Raw genomic sequence first — 18,500 nt, 5'->3', positions numbered from 1 at the left:
GCATAAGGTTAGTCTAACCAGGGAAATGTAAATCAAAACCACTATGAGGTACTACCTCACACCTCTAAGAATGGCTAGTATCAAAAAGAAATAACAAGTGCTGGCAAGTATGTCGAGAAAAGGGAACCCTCTTGCACTGTTGGGAAAGTAAACTTGTGCAGCTGCTATGAAAACAGTACAGAAGTACCTGAAAAAATTAAATACAGAAATACCATACAATCAAGTAATTCCACTTATGAGTAATTATCCGAAGAAAAAGAAAATACCATTCTGAAAAGATACATGCACCCCAATGCTAACCGCAGCATTATATATAGTAGCCAAGATATGGAAGCAAACTAAGTGTCCATCAATGAATGAATGGATAAAGAAGATGTGATATATATAGACAATGATATTACTCATCCATAACAAAGAATGAGATCTGGCCATTTGTGGTGATGTGTATGGACCTGGAGGATATTACACTAAGTGAAATAAATCAGACGGAAAGACAAATACCACATAATTTCCCTTGGATGTAGAATCTAAAAAACAAAACAAACAAAAACCAGAAACAGACTCAAACAAAGAGAATAAAATGGTAGTTGCCAGAGGAAAGGGCAGTAGGGAGTGAGGCAAAATAGGTGAAGGGTATTGAGAGGTACAAAATTCCAGTTATAAAATAAAAAGTCACAGAGAGAAAAGTATACCACAGGGAATACAGTCAAAAATAATCTGGTAACTCTATATGGTAACAGATGGTAACTGTACTTACTGCAGTGGGCATCGCTTAATGTATATAAATGTCAAATCACTATGTTGTACACCTGGAACTAATACAGTACTATAAGTCAACTATACTTATATTTAAAAATTTAAAAACACAAGTGCCAGTACCTCACCTCTGAGACCAGTGGCCTACAGCACTGTTTCTCTAACTTCCTGTGGGGATAGGAAAGGGGCTTGTTCAATATGCAGAGTACAAAGCCATTACCCCAATCCAGCGTCCTCAAGAGCATGGCCTGGACCTCATGTTTAATAAGCTCTTCAGGTGATTACACTGCACAGAAAGATTTAAGAAACTCCAGCATGCAAACTAAACCCTAAACTCCATTGCATGGCCTCTAAGTACTTTACCTACCAATTAAATCTCCCTTTCTGCCACTCTTCCACCTCACTCTATTCTCCAGCAATACTTAAGTCATTTGGGGCTCACAATCCAGTCCTCAGGCTCTACACATACCATTTTCTGTGCTTAGAGAGGTAACTCAACACCATAACCAACCAATTCCCTAACCAACCCCACCCAGTTCACCAAACTTCTATTGATAAATTTGAGTCCAATTCTAACTTCCTATCAAAACTTATCTAATTTTCCAAAGCATACAGTTCTTTTTCCTTTGCTCCTAATATACCATGATTGTTTTAGCAATTATGTCACAGAATTAAAGTATATCTGTCTCTCAAAAGAGAGGATCCATGAAGGTAGGAACCCTGTTGTTTCACCTTTGTAACACTAAGGGCCTTACCCAATGCCTGACACATAACTGAGGTTTTTTTTTAAAAGATTTTATTTATTGGGCAACTGGGTGGCTCAATTGGTTAAGCGACTGCCTCCAGCTCAGGTCATGATCCTGGAGTCCAGGGATCAAGTCCTGCATCAGGCTTTCTGCTCCGCAGGGAGTCTGCTTCTCCCTCTAATCCTCCCCTTCTTGTGCTCTTATTCTCTCTAATAAGTAAAATCTTAAAAAACAAACAAACAAACAAAAAAACACACCTAAGCCACCCACCCACCCCTAAATAAATAAAACTTAAAAAATACATATACACGAGGAAAGGTAACACTTTAAATGCCTGTCTCCTGATTAAAAGGTAAGCCTGTAATGTACTAGAAGATGCCTCTCAACAAGTTCCCTTTTCCCACAAGCACTCCAGAGTCCCTGGTCCACTAATGTAGCATAATTTTCCATTAAGTCAAAGTGACTATCAGTTAAATTAGCTCTTCACACGAAGTACTAGCAGAATGAGTGACCCTTTTTTAAAAATAGCACAATTTAGAAGGTGACAAAAAATATCTGAGAAGACATATATGCATTATAAAGAACACACACTAGACAGTTAAATGTGGACATGTAATCTCAATTTTGACAAATTCAGACTCTTGCAGACTCCTCTATTCTAGTAACCTTTCACCTCTTTTCCACTGAAAACATGCACACCCAGCACCTACCACAAAATAATGAGAAAGGTTTAAGAAAACTAGTTTATCACTTCTTATTGCACATTAATACAAAACTGTAACTCCCTTTTTTTTATGTAAGGGGGTACTGTGGGAAATTCTACAACCTGTTCTTGGGTCCCTTGAAATCAGGACATTTCTCTTTTTGTACAAACTTGTACTGAAACTGCTCTAGGGAAGAAAGAAAGAGAGAGAGAGAGAAAAGAAAGCTAGCACATGAACAAAAAAAAGCATTTAATACACTTATTTTTGTATGAGTCTTCCCCAGTAGATTATCAAATTGGAGAGCAAAAAATATGACTTTCCCTTTGTCTCCTCAGTTATGAACACTAAACAAAAAGTACAACTCCAATATATGAACTGATGCTATCTTTTCTGGTGTACTTTCCAATTCACCTTCCAAAAGAATCCTCACAGTCATCCTGTCTGAGATAAGCAGGACAGATCACCATTCCCTCTCTCAGAAGAGAAACAAAATAAAATCTCAAAAAGCTGAAGAAACTAGTTCAAAGTCACTGCTACTGACTAGATGGATGTGGATGCTCTTTCCGGCAACAATGACTGCTATCATTACTGAAAACTTTGTTTAAAATTCCGGTGAAATATATGAAGACATACAGGAGGTAATTTTTAAAACATTTAGGGACGCCTGGGTGGCTCAGTTGGTTAAGCAGCTGCCTTCGGCTCAGGTCATGATCCCAGCGTCCTGGGATCGAGTCCCACATCGGGCTCCCTGCTCAGCGGAGAGCCTGCTTCTCCCTCTGCCTCTGCCTGCCATTCTGTCTGCCTGTGCTCGCTCTCTCCCCCCCTCTCTCTCTGATAAATAAATAAAAAATCTTTAAAAAAAAAAAACATTTAAATATTCTGTACCTGCTATTCAAAAAATCAATATTCAAACACTACCATATTCCTTAGGAGAAAAAAAGGCTACCTGTTGAAATTAAAAGTTTCAAAAGTGATTCTACAATCAAACATAATATAGTCTGCTTTTCCTGTAAAATCTCTGATCTCTGATTCTAAATTTGACTTCCTTTGCCTTTCCAAACTTTTACCTTTATCCTCCAAGCATAAAAGAGCAGCCTGATAAAGAAAAGCAAAAATAGAGACTTTAAGAATAAGTAAACAGGGGGTGGCTCAGTCATTAGGTGTCGCCTTTGGCTCCAGTCATGATCCCAGGGTCCTGTGATTGAGCCCCGCACTGGGCTCCCTGCTTGGCGGGAAGCCTGCTTCTCACTCTCCCACTCCCCCTGCTTGTGTTCCCTCTCTGGCTGTCTCTTTGACAAATAAATAAATAAACAAAATCTTAAAAAAAAAAAAAAAAAAAGAGTAAGTAAATGGCTCAACGTTTTCTGTTTCTCTATTTCTTTTTTTTTTTTTTTTTTAAGATTTTATTTATTTATTTGACAGACAGAGATCACAGGTAGGCAGAGAGGTAGGCAGAGAGAGAGGAGGAAGCAGGCTCCCTGCAGAGCAGAGAGCCCAATGTGGGGCTCGATCCCAGGACCCTGGGATCACGACCTGAGCCGAAGGCAGAGGCTTTAACCCACTGAGCCACCCAGGCGCCCCTGTTTCTCTATTTCTAAAAAGGAAAATAATAACTTGAAAGACATTTCTCTGAAAACTGTTTAAAATCAAAGAGATATGAATTATCATGCATCATATACAAAAGGAAAAGAAAATATACACTAGAGGGCATCCAGGTGGCTGAGCTTCCGCCTTTGGTTCAGGTCATGATCCCTGGGTCCTGGGATCCATCTGGCATCAGGCTCCTCCCTTGGCAAGGAGCCTGCTTTTTCCTCTGCCTGCCACTCCCCTTGCTTGTGTGTTCTCCCTCCCTCCCTCCTTCCCCCTCTCTCTCTGACAAATAGATAATAAAATCTTTTTAAAAAGAAAATACACACTATAGCTAAGTAATAACTTAGCAGAAAAGATTGGAGTACTTCCCTCTAACAGAAATCCAGTAAATTTCATTAAGTTATCCTATTAATTCTCCTCATTTTCCTCAACCTAAGACTTTTACGCATTCTGGTTCATCTACCTAAAACACACATCCCACTTCATCCTACTCATCTTCAGCTCTTACTCAAGTATCATTCTTAGAGGGGCTTTCTCCAACCTATTCAATCTAATATCTCCCTGTTAAATTCCCTCAAGGCATAGCATTCCTTGGCTCCAAAGCATTCATAATTTTTAGTATATAAAATTCTTTCTGTGTTTTAATGTTTATTTCCCCCGAGAGTACAAGCTTCATGAAGTATGCTGGTGGATTGTTTAAAAAATAATAATAACTTTATTAAGGTATAATTTATATACCACAAAATTCACTCTTTTCAAGTGTACAATCCAACGATACCTAGTAAATTTGCAGAATTATACAACTGTCACCAGGTAATTGCTTGTTGACTTTGGGAATTTAGGAGGAGATAAATATTTGGTGAATGAATAAATGAATCTGATAATGAGCTATTCTTGTAACCCCATAACTACTACTATGTATTCGGTATACCACATGATTTCATGGCAAAACTGCCTTTATTCCATTTCCTCCCATTTCAAATATCCTTCCTTAGTTCCATTTCCAGTCAAAGTCAACTCTTCTATAAGGCCCCAAATTGAACCTACTCACATATTAGCCTACTGCCTTGCTTGCGAAACATTGACTCACTCAGGTCAAGTTGATGTGTGCATACAATTCCTTTTTCTCTACAGTAATCTCCTCTTCTGCCCCTAGCCATATTAATAAAACACTCAATAAAACAAAGGAAAGTTTAGAAGCAGTTATGTTACTCACTGGTGAAGAGAGGGCCTTTATTTAATGGATGTACCTTTGTAATATTAAAATGATGGAGGTAAGTTCTTGGTACTGACATACATCTAAATACAAAGTGACCTACCATATAACTGGAATCCTTTTTCAGCTATCATCAGTCCCTTTGTTGTTTATCCATGTATAAAACAGAGATTTTCTAGTTCTATTTTTTAAACTTCAGTATTTCATTCACTTTCAGAACAGCTTTTCAGATAAAAGATTTAATTCATAAAATAACTTTTAAAAGCTACTTTCAAATACTCTTTTAAAGTAACAACAAAGAAACAAAAACAACCCAAAAATGAGCAAAGGACATGAACAGACCTTTCTCCAAAGATACACAAATGAAAAAAGATGTTCAACATCTTTATGTCTTAAGGAAATGAAAATCAAAACCACAATGAAATACCAGCTCGGGGCGTCTGGGTGGCTCAGTGGGTTAAGCCACTGCCTTCGGCTCAGGTCATGATCTCAGGGTACTGGGATCAAGTCCCGTCCCGCATCGGGGTCTCTGCTCAGCAGGGAGCCTGCTTCCTCCTCTCTCTCTCTCTCTGCCTGCCTCTCTGCCTACTTGTGATGTCTCTCTGTCAAATAAATAAATAAATAAATAAATCTTTAAAAAAAAAAGAAAGAAAGAAAAGAAATACCAGCTCACCTCCATTAAGATGGCTATTAATAAAAAAATCAACCAACCAACCAACCAACCAGACCAAAAAAAAGAAAAGAATAACTGTTGGGAGAGGATGTGGAGAAAATGGAATCCTTGTGCTTTGCTAACAGGAATGCAAAATGGTACAGCAGCCCTAGAAAACAGTTTGGATGTTCCCCAAAAAGTTAAACATAGAATTACCATATGATGCAGCAATTCCACTGCTAGATACATACCCAAAGGAATAAAAAGCAGGGCCTCAAACAGATATTTGTACACAAACATTCACAGCGACATTATTCGCAGTAGTCAAAACCTGTGTTAAAAAAGAGACAACAGGGGGCACCTGGCGGGCTCAGTCCGTAGAACATGCAACTTTTGACCTTGGGGGTGTAAATTCAAGCCCCACACTGAGCATGGAGCCTACTAAAAAAAAAAAGAGAGAAACAGAACAGGCAATGGGTCCAGAATGGGAGTCACCTAGACTAAACCCACATCACCCAACTAAGACTTAGTATCTACCTAACTGCCTCCCCCAAGAATGTAATCTTAACCAGTCAGTCTGGAATTTCCTGGTCAGCACTAGTGAGGTAATCTGCCTGATAGACTCAGGCTGTCCACCAAAATACAGTGACCTGCCTGATACAACCCACTCTTTGCTAATAACTTCCTTGTCCTGCCTCCTTCTGCCTATAAAAGCCTTCCATTTTGTACAGCTTCTAAGAGCTCCTTTCGATCTGTTGGACGGGATGCCGCCTGATTCATGAATAGTTGAATAAAGCCAGTAAAACTGTTAAAATTTATTCAACCGAATTTCGTTTTTTTAACAGGGAAAAACAATCCAAATGTCCATCAACAGATGAATAAACAAAATGCTGCATACACATACAATGGAATTCAGCCTTAAAAGGGAAGTAAATTCTCATACAGGCTGTAACATGGATGAACCATGAAAACATGCTAAATGAAATAAGCCAAACACAAAAGGACAAACACATTCCATCTACTTGAAGTACCAAGAACAGGCAAATTTATAGAGACAGAAGATAGAATAAAGGTTATCAGGGGCTAGGTGTAAAAGAGAATGAGGACTTACTGTCTACAGAGTCTCTGGGAAGATAAAAAAGTTCCATAAATATTAGATAGTGGTAAAAAAAAATTAGATAGTGGTAATGGCTGCACAACATTGTAATTGTACTTAAAGCCGTTAACTTGTTCATTTTAAAATTGTAAATTTTGTTATCTTTTCCAAGCTAGCTACAGCAATTCCCACCATATTTCCCAATATTAAAGTTAGTGTATAATGAAGGAAAAGCCATATACACACGAGAGGTTATTCATAAATGACAATAAAAACAGCTGTCATTTTACTGCTGAGCGAAGTCACAAGTCACAACGCATTCATTTCAGCCATTTTCTGTCCTAGAACAATGGCATTCTAATAAAAAACTTACTGTAACATTTACTTCACTCAGTGAAGAATTTTATGACACTGCGATAGGCCTTTCTATATCTTTCTAAGGACTTGTGTCAAAGATCCCTAACTGGTGACACCATTAAATTGGAGAAAATATTGCCCTAATTTTAAAAGCAGCACAGATTAATAAAAGAGCTCCCAATGGACACAAAAATAGTACCCGTCCAATTTCATCAACAAGTAATTAGTAAATGCACAGTACCTGTGAGAAATCCAGGCCAAGAATGGCTACTGTACTTGCAAAAAGGAAAGTTGAAGACAGAGCCTCACATTAACTTAGAAAGTCATTACTTCAAACTATCATTTAATGTCTGCCTTTAAAAGTGCATCCCCCCCCAAAAAAAAAAAAAAAGTGCATCCCAGTTATTTAACGTCCATAGTATGCATTACCGAGGTTCCAGCCGTCATTTTTAGATTATCACCTCCTTGAAAGTAAAAATGCCGAACTTGAGGTACTTTTCTCCATGATTAGACGGCATAATGCGGAACCGAATTAAATTCTGCAACTGCCTTTCTAAAACTCAGTTTGATTCTTAATTGATTAAAAACAAAAGTTTACCTATTTTCACTTGTCAAGCGTGCCAGCCGATTCAATTTCCTATACCCTTATCTCGGAAAGCAGTCGCCCCACGTGAAACTTAATGCTGTACCCCCTCTGGCCTGCGTATTCAAAGTGCATTCTAGACAAGTCCCGAATGTACCAATTTTGGCTATATTCTCTGAGCGATTTAAGGAAGTCAGCAACCACTCATCTCACGTGATCTTAAAAAGGGGCGCAGCTGAGCCCAGATTAAACCACTTTTTATTTATTTATTTTTTTTTTTTGGCATCAACTTTACCGACCAGCATCGAGGAAGTGGGCAGGGAAGTGGCGCAGTCCTTCAGAGGAGACTAGCAAACGCGTGGGTTGCTGTGCCTTGGACTTTGGGGGAGCTAGGAGGTAAAAAGGCACACCCGCTCACGCGCATTGCAGCGGCTGAAAAATCGAAGACTGCCACACCCCCCAGCAGCGCGGGCACGGTTTATCGCATAAAGCTCGAGCAGAAAGGGGGCCCGTTCTACATACTAGCCCATATTCAGGGCACTCCCCGCAACCCGGGCACCCCGATGTGCAACGCCCTTGAGCACCGCGCGGGTGGGACTAGGCGCTGGGGGGCGCAGAGGGGGAGAGCCGCCGCGCCAGGCGAGTCGCGCATGCGCAAATAAGGGCACCCGCCCGTTCACCTACCGTTGGAACCGCGACGCCCCGTTCCCCGGCCGCGGCCGCTTCTCCAGGACCTGCGGCGACGGCAGTAGAGCGAGAACTGAGGCCCCAGGTGGCTCCGCGGCCGGCGAGCCTCCTCCTTTAACGGCCGCTGGCAGGACGCTAAAGCGACGGCTGCGGCGCGGGGCCAGCCCGGTAAGCTACCCCCGGATGCCCCCGGCGGTGACGGCGGCAAAGATGCACAAGAGGGGGCAGGAGCGGCGACTGAAGAAGCAGTGGCTGAGGCGCAGACCCTCCCTAACGGCAAGCGGGAGGAGAGCGGAGGGCGGAGGGCGGGCGGAGGCCGGGCCGGACGTGACGTGCGTGGGAGGGGGCGGGGCGGGCCCGCAGGCGGAGGCGGGGCGTCCGCGCCCAGATGGCGGGAGGTGGGGGGCGGTCCTCAATGGCCCTGGACGCTGCCGAGCAGTCGGTGGTCTTTAGAGCCCGCCGTATTCTTCCCGCCCCAAACATGGGTCCCTGACTTAGAGTGCGAGAACCCGGCATGGGCCAAAACGAGGTGTTTGGGGTCCAGAGGAGGTTGCAAAGGAGAAAACTCGGGAGGGGACGTAGGAGGGATTGAAAGGAAATCTGGAAGACCGAGGTCTCCTGGCCTCTGCAGAGTAGGCCGTGACCGCCTACAAGGCCAGGAAAACACAGGTGCCCTTATCCAAGTGAGGAGTCTGGAGACCGACAGCTGCCACACAGGAAGAAGCGATGACTCACTTTCCCATTACCAGCCTTGGGGGTCAGAAAGGGGACCCTGCCCGCCCTCCACCTTTCCTCCTCACCTAAGGACTAGACCTACACTCCAGAAAGAACATATATGCCTCTAGTGCGAAAACCGTCCGAGAATATGAGTCGTGTTCACAGGGAGTTTCCTATACTAAAACCATAGGTTCAAAGGCAGAGCTGAAAGGAGTCATAAAGAATAAGGATCCCTCTTAGCCTAGGGAGGCGGTACTTGCTTGCACAGCCACCCAGATCGACCCTGCAGCTCCCATGTGCTCACAAAGGTGTGAATATTCAGCCAACCTCTTCTTTCCTTTAGTGTATTAAGGGCTTTGAGATCTTCCATTGACTAAAACGCAGTGTTCTGTTTTTGGACTCCTTGATGGCTGGTAAATCCACACCTGCACAAAGAACTCTGGGTGTCTGTAAAAATATAAATGACCACAATTCGGTTGTCTCCTGCCTTCCTGAGGAGCAAGTCAGTAACCCAGAAAATGCCAAACAAGAACCCTCATAGAACTTGGAACGAGATTTTAAAAAAAGAAAAGAAAAGAAAGTCACCCTGTGAGATGATCTGTAAATGTGTTACAGAGGCCAGGGTAGCTCCCAAATTTCATCAGAGAGTGAAATAAATCATCTGTAACTTCAGTGTCACATGCCCAGCTGATGCTGTCATAAAAGAAGGGTGGGGTCCATCAAGAGCCTAGAACCAACAGAATCTGAGTAAGAATGTATTGTGGACTCCCCCTGTGTCCAGTAGAGAGGCTACTGATTGCAACGACCAGGATCCCTAGCTATTATCAGGACAGGTAAAAACTGAATTCAAACTCTCTGACTCAACAAATATTCACTAAATGCTTACTGTGTTCTATCCTCTCTGCATTCATCAGCAAATAAGATCTCTGCCTTTATTGAGTTTATATACTAGCAAACTTAAATTCTGGTTATCCTTTAAGAACATGCAAGGAGGGGCGCCTGGGTGGCTCAGCGGGTTAAGGCCTCTGCCTTTGGCTCTGGTCATGATCCCAGGGTCCTGGGATGGAGCCCCACATTGGGCTCTGCTCAGCGGGGAGCCTGCTTTCTCCCCCCTCTCTCTGTCTGCCTCTCTGCCTACTTGTGATCTCTGTCTGTCAAATAAGTAAATAAAATCTTTAAAAAAAAAAAAAGAACATGCAAGGACCCATGCTCCGATTCCATACCCATGAAGTAGTCTTCCCATCCCTTAAAGGGTCTCAAGTAAATAAACCCACTAAGAAACAATTGTCCAAGGCACATGACTAGTACTAAACTAGCTCTATACTCTTTCTCAATTAATAAATGCACATCAGTGTTATACTTCTGTTCACTAGGTTGAATTATCAAGGTGTTACATCAAAAAAAAAAAAAGTTGTCTTATCCGTCTTAATTTCAGAGCCTGATTAAGCTTATGTGAGGTAAAATGTAAGTTTCTGAATCTTGCCAAATGGAGGACCAGACAGGCCCGGGTTTTATAGGAGCCCAATCAAGATGCAGCCTAGGTGTTCAGTCTTGCATCTTTCTTTAAACATCTTAAATGGAAGCTTTACCTGTGGTTCCATACTTGAAGAACAGAAGGGGACACGATTGCTTCTAAAGCTTAATCATAAGCTAGTAAAACTTAGAGTAAATCATTAGAGTTAAAAGCCTTCCTGTACCTGCCCCACCTATGCAACACAGGCTCTTGTTGACATAACTGACTGTAACAGATACATTGCTCTGAGTATGAAACAAGACTGTAAGCTACCAGAGGACAGAGCCTGCCTTGTATTCATTGCCCTATTCCCAAAATATGGGCTCCCAAAAACAAATGAGTCAATTTAATGACCATTCTCCCCTGTAAAACTCAAGAACATGCCCTTGGAAGATACCTTTTCCAGATTCCACTTTATAATATGTAACCAGTGTGATATGTGACAATATGTATCCATACACGATTCAGGAGTGTCATTTTAAAAAACAAAAACAAAAAAATTATTTTAATCTTTCACCATCCCATTAAACCTGGGCAGTGGGAGTAAATCTGTTATACACTTGATTCAGACAGGTTTCGTGAATTCCATGGTCACCCTTAGGAATAGAAAATTCATAGGGCCTAGATGGCTCAGTCAATAGCCATCAGTCAATAGAGCTTAGGGTCATGAGTTTAAGTCCCATGTTGGATGTAGAGCTTACATGAAAAAAATAATAGTCCTATGGTGTTTGAGTCAAAAAGAGTGACTCTTCCCCACCTGAGGAGGTAGCTCCCTCACTGCTTGTCCTGGCATCATGCCTGATCTTTTTGCACTCTCACAGCTTCCCAACCAGTGGCAAAGGGAGGGAGAGAGAGGAAAAGAAAGGGGAGTGGGAAAGTTCTTAACTTTTACTTTGATGTGATGGCTTAACACTTGGGCATGGTAAATGTTTAAAAGCACCCCTTTTTACGTGATGGATACTTGTATGGTTACTTCTGAAACCAGCCCCATCCCTATTCTCTGGTGCTTTCCCACCCATAGTTGCCTTGTTCTGAGCAAAAACACTGTTTTGGCAGTTCTTTTACTCCTTCTTTTACTGGCTTGAAATCTGAAGGTCTACCTCCAACTTTTTGTATGTTGAAACTTGTTTTTCTCCCTGAGGACCCTGTCAGATAGGATCTAAGATCGCTCTCACACTGGCTCATTTGCAAGTGACCCTGGGGCCACCCTGGGTTTGTGGTGGAGCACACCACACCACACCCTAGGGAATGCCATTCACATCATCCTTGTCGCAGATTTGCATCTTTATTTTGACAGTTTTCCAGCAGGTGGCAGTAAAATGTTTTGTCCAAAGTAAATTAGCATCCCTGTTTTCCAATAGATGTGTTGAAACATCTGGATGAAAGAGAACTTTCTCAGTTTAGGTTAGTGGTAGTGCTCTGTGGTCCACACCTGGTCTACATGAGTCTCTCGTGCACTTCTTGCCCAAAGAAACTGGGGAACAGGCCAACCCAGTGCAGTTTCAGCATTCCTCTGCTCTTTTGCCAAAACAGCTGCCAGCCCTTTTCTTGCCCTCTATATTTTCCAGGCAGGAATCAGACACAGGTCCACTGCACCTCTCTAACTACAACAGGTACATCAGAAGGACTCTGAGTAATTCTAATGAAGGTTCCTCTCCCTCAACTTGAGGTAAAACTAAGGCAGATGTCTGCTAAGAATTCACACCATTGCAGCAACAGTCTCCAAAGAAATAATATTCTCACTTGACCTTTTGTAACTTGTAAGCATTTAGAGTTATCTACCTGATTCTGTCTAAATTTCTAGGGCAAGTCCATTTCAGAACTCACTTTAGTGAGATTTTTGGAGGGTGGGAACATTTGTTGGGTATGTGTGTATGATATTCCGGTGCTTCGGTTAAAAACAGTAGTTCTCTACCAAGGATAATTTTTGTGGCCGTCTGGAGAACCTTCTATGGGCTATTGGTGCTACTGGCACCCAGCAGGAGAAGTGCTATTGGCATCTAGCAGGTAGAGGTCAAGGACACTGCTAAATGGCCTGTGATGCGTAAGACAGCCCTCCCTACAAGAATTACCTGGCTGAAAATGTAACATCTTGTGACAAATAAATTTCTACACTTTACAGTCACTGTAAGAAAAAAAAAAACCCTCAAGATTACATCACTCTTTTCTTCTTTTTGCCTCCAACTATTTTGCCTATAGATGTAGAAGTTACATTTTCACATATACTTAATGTCAAAAGCAGCATTTCAGATAGCTGTTTGGCCAGGATGAGAAGTAAGTGGTGTTGCTAAGACTCCCTCTGAGGATGAAGCCTGTCAGAAAAATTATTATTTCAGGTGAAATTTTTTAGGTATTTCTTTGCAAGGTGACTTTTATAGCCTGGGAAAACAAAACACCTTACCCAGCTTCTGTGAGCAGAGGCTTTCAGCCCCCTCGGAAGTAAAGTCATGAGTCAAATCACTATAGAAGAAATATCTATTTACCTGCAACCCCAAAACCCATTCTAGATGCTAGGACTGCAGCATGTCTGCCTGCCCTGGGTCACACATGTCACCGGGATGAGACCGAAGTTGGGAGCAGCTCTCTTGTCTGTGTAGTGCTTCACAGTGGACACCCTCGTTATTCACGGAGGATGCAAAAGGACCTCCCCCTCAACCCTGCCGGTGGAATATTTTGATTGAATTCAGCTCTTCTAGATGTAGCAGGATGTTGGGACCCTTCTCTTGTGCCTTCAGTAAGGAAACTTTAAGTGTCCTCCTCACCCTTACTGATCTCCTATCTGGCCAAGGCTATTAGAAGACTACCATAGAGATTAACTTGTGTTCACTCAAGGCCGCTGTTATCTTTTTTTTTTTTTTAAGATTTTATTTATTTGACAGAGATCACAAGTAGGGAGAGAGGAGGAAGCAGGCTCCCTGCTGAGCAGAGAGCCCGATATAGGGCTCGATCCCAGGACCCTGAGATCATGACCTGAGCCAAAAGCAGAGGCTTAACCCACTGAGCCACCCAGGCGCCACAAGGCTGCTGTTATATTTTTTAATACAGTGCTCATAATAAGCTGGAGGCATAGTATCCAGCAAGAGCCATAAGACATATCCCATCCCCACCCGTCCTGTCACTTAAAAAGTAAAAGAGCCACAACAAACATCCAGTACTTAGGAATGTCAGACCTGGAATAAGAACACTGAACTTATAATATAAGAAAACTTGTATTCGAGTTCTAGCCCTTTCACTTAGTAGCCATGTGACTCTGATCAAGGTACTTAACCTGAATGCACTTCAAAATAAATGGTGAGTCCCTGTTGGTCAACAAGGAAAAACCATAGTGAAATGAATTGGTATGCATAAAAGTGGCTCATAAGCTGGATACTGCTTTTTTTTTTTTTTTTCACTCTTCTCTCCTGTGCCCCTTTCAGAGACCTAAAGAAGTCTCTGGAGATGTTTTGCCACCATCTGGGTTTCTATTGTTAGCAGTGAGCCCCATGTGCAATTCTTCCTTGGCAGAAGTTGCTAAATACTTGTAAACTTATTTTTAAGTGAAAACCAACAACGATTAAGAGCCTCCAAACTCTTGGTGCTCTTTTTAAGATATTCTGAACCTTGTGAATTGTAATACATAGGAGCGTACCTCCTCCCTAATTAGGAAGCATATTTACACTGCCCCCTTATAGAAGACCTACATAGAGATAAGGATGGGAAACATATGAAGTTTTGTGTGCAAGAAAAACTACGTGCGAGAAAAACTACTGCACAGGACACAATGTTGTAACTCTCTGGATTCCCACAAAGCTGTAAAATGCTATTGAAGTCAATCAAACTCTACTAATTTTTTTTCCCAAAGTATGCATGTGTATTGGGAAAAAGGAAAGGACTAAAAACACCACAAAATTAAAATTTTCTCATAAAGAAGGAACTCACCATGAGAGAGTGGTATTGCTGGCACTTCTGAGGAAGGCAGTGGAATCTGCCTGGGCCACTTTCTCCAGGACCATTGTACCAGCATGCAAGAATGCATGTTCTTCATAAACAAACAAACAAAAAATATTACTCACTGTAAAGAGAAGAAACTGTTCCAGGGTGTACAAATCCCACGCCAACATCCAAAATAATGGCAAATACTGTTCTGATCTTACCAACCCCAAGTAACCTTTGAGCCATTTATTTATTCAACACAGATTTCTTGAGCAACTATTACAGATCAGGCACAGTGTTAGAGGATATGATCATGATCCCTGCCCTAAAAAATCTTCATCTTACATATCTCTGGAATAGAACAAAGCCAACATAATGTTTATTTCAGCTTCATATTCACTCACACAGCTACTGGTACCATCCAGTTTGGGGAGCTAGAACAATTGACAGTAACACTCATCTTTGCCAATTCCACATTTTTGGCCTGATCTCTTGGAATTCAGTGTACAACAATAATATAAGCCAATGAGATCATTAGCTATAACACTAACTTGTTTGGGGGGCGCCTGGGGAGCTCAGTTGGTCAAGCATCTGCCTTCGGCTCAGGTCGTGATCTCAGGGTCCTGGGATTAAGCCCCACATCAGGCTCTCTGTTCAATGAGGAGCCTGCTTCTCCCTCTGCCCTTCTTCCCTGCTTGTGCTCTCTCCCTCTCAAATAAATAAACAAAATCTTTATTAAAAAAAAAAAAGACTAAGTTGTTTTGGCTTCTTGATTAAATTCCTATAGTCAACTAGGTATTTTTTCCACAATCAGAATGCTTATTGTTAATGTTATAAAAGGTGGGGGGTGGGCACCTGGGTGGCTCAGTGTGTTAAGCCTCTGCCTTTGGCTCAGGTCATGATCTCAGGGTCCTGGGATGGAGCACCACATTGGGCTCTCTGCATCGGGGAGCCTGCTTCCCCCTCTCTCTGCCTGCTTCTCAGCCTACTTGTGATCTCTGTCTGTCAAATAAATAAATTCTTAAAAAAAATTAAAAATAAAAAAATTAAAGGGGGGGTTCTGGCCTGCTTATTTGGAAAAGCATGTGACTCTCAATCTCAAGGTTGTGGGTCCGAGCCCCACATTGGAACAAGAGTTTACCCCAAAAAAAAGAAAAGAAAGAAAGAAAGAGGTGTGCCTGGGTGGCTCAGTCGATTGAAGCCTCTGCCTTCAGCTCAGGTCACGATCCCAGGGTCCTGGGATCAAGGCCTAAGTCAGGCTCTCTGCTCAGTGGCAAGCCTGCTTCCCCCGTCTCACTCTGCCTGCCTCTCTGCCTACTTGTGATCTCTCTCTGTCAAATAAATAAATAAAATGTTTTAAAAAAAGAAAGGAAAGAGTTATCCCTTCCTCTTCTCCCCTCCCTAAAGCCATGTAAGGGAAATTTATAAAGCGCTCAGAGATTCAGTGAAAGTATGACCCTCACAAAACCGTGGGCACTCTGCAAGCCAGATAGGAAAAAGAAATCCAGAAATCCAGGCAGGAGTATCTTGCCATTCTCCATACCCTTCCTCTTCCCCAGAAACCTTAGGCTTTTGGATCTTCCTACCATTTGACCAGACAGACTCCTCAAACTCTTTTTGTTAGGGCCACACTGTCTCTGGTAAACTAACAATTGAAATGCAACCATATTTTTGCCAAATATTTACACCTGACTGCTCTTTTCCACTAAAGACAAGGGAATATAATGATTTACAGAAGCACCTAGTGTTTTTCCAGTCCCCAAGCTCATCAGCAGAGAAACTGAAGTATGAAGGCTTAACACTTTTATTTCGGTCTTTCGTAGTGATAGAAACCAAACTGTACACAGGGGAGAAGTAGTACGGTTATTTAGCATGGGTCTCATCACCCGCTCAGAGTATGGCACTGCCTGTATCCTAAATGAGTGTTTTACCAAAAACTAGTATCATAAAACACTTGTTGAAGAATAAATGGCCCTTAACGTAACCAAATTTGTCATCTTTTAACAAGGTTTTGCTAGTGGTTTCTTCCTGTTTGCTTTACGTCTATTATTTTCCCCCACGTGGAATACTTGGATACATCTCACCCACGGGTGCACTTAAAAATACTTATTGAGCACCTAGTATGTACCAGGCACTCTGCCAAGTGCTGGAGACATAGCAGTGAACACACTAGATGTGATTCCTGCCTTGTAGGGAGCACAGTGTAATTATGTCAATAGGCCTAAGCCCAGCTTAAGTGTCCTAAGTATCCCTTTATCTGGGCAGCTGCTGTGACCTCATGTAGGACAGATAAGGCATCCGTTTTCTCTGGGCCTCAGACATCTTGCCCATATTTCACACTGGAAACTCACATTCCCTAAAGGGCTCATCCTCAACAGGAGAACACAAAAAAAAGCCTAACCGACCAAAGAAAAGGGTAAAGAAACCTGAATGTCTCCACTGCAATTGAAGAGGGAGTAGAGAACAAGAAAACTCTCCTCTGAGATTTCCTCAGCAAGTTTTACAAGCACACTGAGGGAAGCAGAATTTCACACTACCTGTGGGGACCAGAAAACCTTGACCTGAGAATTATAAAGGTGATCACTTTAGTGCCCCCAGGCACCCTGCATAACCAAAAGTAAAAATCCTCTCTGGAGGGGAACCTGGGTGGCTCAGGAGGTTAAGTGCCTGCCTTGGGCTCAGGTCATGATCCCGGAGAGTCTGCTTCTCCCTCTCTCTCTGCCCCTCCCCTCTGTTCGGTGCTCACTTGCTCGCTCACTCTCTCTCTCTCTCTCAGATAAACAAATAAATCTTTTTAAAAAGTGGGGGGGGGGGTGAATAAGGAGCTTCAGAATAATACCGGCAATGACTTCAAGTATTCTAGTTATCAGATATGGAATATAAATAAAGTATATATGTGACACTGTGATCTAACATGAAATACAGATTTGGTTTCTTTCCTAGTTCATGGCACAGACCTCCTAAAACCCTGTCATTTCCTGAGTAATAGGGATAAAAGGAGTGTATTTCTTTATTCCTAACAAGTCCTTTTTTCCATCACACCTGAGCTTATGCTAATAAGTTGACTTAGAGAGGGGGCCCTAGGTAGCCTCAGCTGGGGCCAATGCCAGAAAGACCAAGTGATAAGAGGGTTAGAACTTGGCAGCCCCACCTCTGATCTCCTGGGAAGGGAAGAAGAAGCTGGAGATTATGAGCCCTATAAAAACTTGAACAACAAGATTTGATGAGCTTCTGGGTTGGTGAATGCATCCATGAGCTCTGACAGTGGTATATCCCAGATGCCTCAGAGACTGAGTTTCTTGAGCTTAGGACCCTTCTGCACCTTGCCCTAAATACCTCTTCATCTGCCTATTCATTTGTATCCATTATAATATCCTTTATAGGGGTGCCTGGGTGGCTCCTTCTTTGGGCATCTGCCTTTGGCTGGGGTCATGATGCTGAGATCCTGGAATCAAGCCCCACATTGGAACCTGCTTGGTGGGGAACCTGCTTCTCCCTCTCCTGCTCCCCCTGCTTGTGTTCCTTCTCTCTCTCTCTCTGTCAAATAAAATCTTTTAAAAAAAAAAAAATTGGCTTTACTGAACAGTTCGTGAATCGGGCAGCATCCCATCTAGCAAACAGACAGGAGCTCTCAGTTCAAAATGGAAGGTTTTTATAGACAGAAGCAGGATAGGACAAGGAAGTTAAAAGCATGAATTATTTCAGGCAAAATTACCTTCTCTTAGGAAAAGGCTGGGGGTTTTATCAGACAGATTACCTCACTAGTGCTGACCAGGAAATTACACATTGACCATTTAAAAATTCCTCTCCTGGCAGAGGCTGAAAATGCAGTTATATTAGGTATTAAGTCTTGGGGGGGGCTACACACAGGTGATTCCATGGGCCTGTTGCTTCTTTTTAACAATGTTAAAGAAAAATGAGAGAATAATTAATCTAAAATTCAGTATAATTGTTACTTCTAGTGGAGGGTA

At 42.3% G+C, this 18,500-nt stretch overlaps 1 protein-coding gene across 10 annotated transcripts in view; it reads right to left on the bottom strand.

Moving 5' to 3' along the window:
- Positions 1-8,697, bottom strand: part of FAM13B (family with sequence similarity 13 member B) — a 71,980-nt gene extending 63,283 nt beyond the window's left edge. For 4 of the 10 annotated variants that reach the window (XM_013052464.2, XM_013052466.2, XM_013052467.2 and 1 more), the window contains exon 1: positions 8,385-8,696. The gene's annotated coding sequence lies outside the window, so the exon portion shown is untranslated. Of the gene's footprint in view, positions 1-7,999; positions 8,090-8,384 lie in introns of all 10 variants that reach the window. The other 6 variants (XM_045075462.1, XM_045075465.1, XM_045075466.1 and 3 more) reach the window with 3 other exon arrangements.
- Positions 8,698-18,500: the final 9,803 nt, after the last annotated feature.

This window comes from Mustela putorius, unplaced genomic scaffold (genome assembly GCF_011764305.1).
Source record: "Mustela putorius furo isolate JIRA1106 unplaced genomic scaffold, ASM1176430v1.1 tig00000145_pilon_pilon_pilon, whole genome shotgun sequence".
NCBI classification, from domain to species: Eukaryota; Metazoa; Chordata; class Mammalia; order Carnivora; family Mustelidae; genus Mustela; species Mustela putorius.
The sequence above is the reverse complement of the archived record's forward strand: the minus strand, read 5'-3'. Positions and strand labels throughout refer to the sequence as shown.